At 49.1% G+C, this 3,608-nt stretch overlaps 1 long non-coding RNA gene across 1 annotated transcript; it reads right to left on the minus strand.

Moving 5' to 3' along the window:
• Positions 1-516: 516 nt before the first annotated feature.
• LOC133216740 (uncharacterized) lies at positions 517-2,224 on the minus strand. The gene is made up of 2 exons (XR_009726715.1): positions 2,016-2,224; positions 517-1,378 (listed from the first exon to the last, which is right to left on the minus strand). It is a non-coding gene; the product is annotated as an uncharacterized LOC133216740 (long non-coding RNA).
• Between the last annotated feature and the right edge of the window lie 1,384 nt (positions 2,225-3,608).

The following is a 3,608-nucleotide window of genomic DNA, read 5'->3' on the forward strand; positions in this document are numbered from 1 at the left end:
TCCTGGTTCTGCTTGGGTATGAGACACAATAAACCCCTTCCCCTGTGGCACCAGTCCCCTGGCAGAAGCAGGAGGTAACGCCACAGTCAAGGGGTTGTGAGATGAGATGAGATGAGAAAAATCAGCCTAACTGAAAAGTACAATAAGATAAATTACTAATTTTTAAATCCATGTCATTGGATTAGAGCTTTGGAGAGGTTCAAAATCAGAATTGTTGGCAATTGTATTGGCTTTCTGGTATATAAACCTTCAGAGTTTGTATTCCTAAGCTCTTGCTACATGAGAATAACACCAAGGGCATGGAGCAAGGAAAGGAGGGGAAAAGATGGTGAGACCCCCCCCAACAGTGCAGCTCTGGGCAATAGGTTTGCAGGAGGTTACAGATACTTGTGGTGACCAGGCAATACCCATGAAGTGAAGTCCTGATCTTAGGTGCTGTGGGCAGCAGCACAGACCTGCCATGGGCAGAGCCGTCCCCACTGCTGGGCTCTGCAGAGCATGGAGCAAACTGCCTCACTGGAAAATGGGTTTTATTTTTGGACCAAACTTTGAAGAACCTCTTTTTAGCATTTTCTCGCAGAATAATTCCGGGTTTCTGCTTCTAAGTGACATTCAATTTCAACATCTGAGCTAGGGATAAAATGAATATTTTCACAGCCTGACTGAATTCAAACCAAAGCGCTTAGGAATGATGAAGCTGTCATGCGAGGAGCAAGGCAGAGGTGGGCATCATCTACAGCCATGTTTAGGGATGTGGGGTTTGGATTTGATGGGTTCGGACTGGTGAAGGCTTTCTTAGCCCAGTGCTGGCTGCCTGGCAGCCCAGCCACAAACCCCCCTGTGTGCCCTTGGGCAGGGGATCTTGCTATTCCAGGGATGCTTCACCATGGCAAATAGGCTTTGGTACTTGGGTAATCTTTTCCGTCATATTACCTGCCTCCCTTCACGCTACATCCAACTGATCTCAGGAGACATTTGATTGGCAGGGCATACCTAACACATTTCACTTTTCTGGTTACCTTGTAAAAGACATTCTTATAAAGGACTTTGGTACCTTGTTTTCCTCAGATGGAGCACCCATCCCCGAGATGGGAGGTGTCGCTGCTTCATGCCTCCAAGCGTGCTCATGGGACCGCATCCGGGGCTTGCTCCACTCTCATCCATCAGCATCTGTTGTCCTTTCTAAATCTCCAGATCCCATGTCCAGCCAGCATTCCTGGGCAAAGCAAAGACAAAAGGAACCAGGGTTTGCATCCCCTTCTGCAGGGTTTCTTCTTTGGGAACAGGCAGCTGGGGAAAGAACCCCTTTTAGCTGGAGAGAAGAGAAATGCAGAGTCCAGGATTTGAGTTCCCTCAAGAGAAGTAGGATTTCCAGGGACTGAGAAGCAGCAAACACAACATGTGGGATCACTGAGCTATCACAGAGCAATTAGCTTAATACCAGGGTGGGGGGAAATCAGAAACGTTTTGTTTCATGGATGGAGAGGTGTCCCCTGACAGGGTGGGAGGCTACGGCTGGTTTAGAGGTGCAACATCAGCATCCCTTAGGGTAGGGCCTACAGTTAATTATCAGAAAAAGCCAACTGTAAGCTTCATAAAAGCCTATAAAAGCATTATAAAAGCTTAATAGAAATAGAAATAGCTGTGCTTTGTTTTTAAAATCACTTACAACACGGATCATTATTAGTCTTAATTATCTCCCTGCAGCGTGGAGGTACCACAGTCAGCTGTGGGGCTGTATGTTTCAGACACAGCACACAAGGCACGTTTTGGAGATGAGATGGAAAAGCCATTGTAACACGCAGGGAAGGTTGTGGTGTCTCAGGAGCTGAAGGCTCCTTCAGATGCCACACATAATGGGTACAGAGCTTGCTGCTGCCTTTCTGACCTCAGCATCCTGTGCAGTGAAGCACCTTTGGGTGCTCATGCCCTGGAGCTGTGCCCTTTCCAGCAACACAGCCAGGCCCCCGCAACACAAGGAGAAGAAAGGAGATGGCAGAGCCACTGAAACCCACCTCCTGAACACAGGCTGCAGCTCTGTTCCCTTCAGTGCACACGGGAATGAGACCTGGGAAAAGCTCGCAGTGCTTTACTCCAAATGAAGCTGACAGCAGCAAGGTTCAAACCAACACAAATGCAGTGCTGAACTGAAGGCAGAGCCGTGGCACTCCTTGCCATGGGATGCTACTGATGCCAAGAGGTTCCCAGAGTAGATGGAGACCAGAAACTGCTTAAAAGAGAAATCTGTGAAGGTTTAACAATAACAACTGTGGAAAATAAATGAATGGAAATAAATGAAATGAATCGGGAGCTCCCTGCCTCATGCCAGGGGGAGCTGGGTGCTCTGGTCTGACAACTCTTTGGGGTTGGTCTGCTGGGTACAACTGTGTTGCCTACCTGTGTGCATAATCCTGTGTGCATAGGTGCTGCCCCTCGGCAGATCTGCAGCATCCTATCACTTTCTAACACCGGGTACCACCAGCGAGTTCCGGCACAACCCTGCAAAACAGGAGAAGAAAATGGATGGATCCCAGCCCCGTTAAGATGAATGGGTTATGTCCACCAGCCAGGGTTATCTGCTTAGCATATATATGAAAAACCCAGTGGGATAGAAAACAGCAGGCTTGCCTCCCGGCCAGGGATGCTGGGCAGCAGGACACACTGCCTGCCATAGGGAGCAGCAGTGAGACTTCTATCCTGATGGTGCTGCAGATGTTTGGACAGGCACCAGTGCCCACAGCATTGCTCTGAATGGGAAGAATAACAGAGCCGCTGCTTGGGGCTGGGAGGAAGTAAGAGCACGGTGATGCTGGGATGCTGCACCCCAGGAAGGGGGTTCTCTGGGTCTTCATGAGCTGACAGAGCTAATGCCACACAGCTCATCCCAGGCTGCCTGCTGCTCCTCCACAGTGTGTGGAGTAGGGAACAGGTCCTCAGCAACAGTGTGAGGAGCGATGGACCACACGGTTCAGTTCTGCTCCTGGAGAGCACTTGGGGTCTGCAGCCTCCCAGTGGAGCTGGGCCTGGTGCCTGTGAGTGAGGAACAGAATTAGGTCCCAGAGGGAAAGTCAGAGGCTGTGAATGTGACCCCTTTAAATGCTGTTTTCTTTAACAACGCCATTGGTCCATGGAGAATCCCAGCACTCCCAACCCTGGGACAGGCACCTGGGGAGGGATACCAGCAGCACCTACTCCAGCCCCATGTTCCTGCCACCCTTGCAAAGAGCATCAGCCTCCAGGGAGAGCCCCGAGCACAGTGCTACACCTCCATGGGGAGGAAGTTCTCCCTCTGCCTCATCCACAAAAGGGGCAGTGGGATGGGAGGCAATAAGCCTTATGTACCCGTGGTGGAAACTTGGAGACTGCATTTAATAAGAAACTGTCACATCTTGGAGCCTGCATTAATTCCAGCTCAGGGAAAAAAAGGCTGTCCTACAAAACAAGCAATTCCAGAACAAACAGTTTGAAAAACAGAAGTGAAAATTGTGTTTTTGAATAAAATACACAAATTTAAAATAAATAATTAAATTCAGCATTTCCCCAGGGATACAAATTGCATTGCTTTACATTTCTACCACTCAAGACATGTCAGCAGCAGTACTGTGTAA

Source organism: Neopsephotus bourkii, unplaced genomic scaffold, assembly GCF_033783945.1.
Source record: "Neopsephotus bourkii isolate Nb327-2 ecotype Australia unplaced genomic scaffold, CSIRO-AGI_Nbou_v1 NB_1060, whole genome shotgun sequence".
NCBI classification, from domain to species: domain Eukaryota; kingdom Metazoa; phylum Chordata; class Aves; order Psittaciformes; family Psittacidae; genus Neopsephotus; species Neopsephotus bourkii.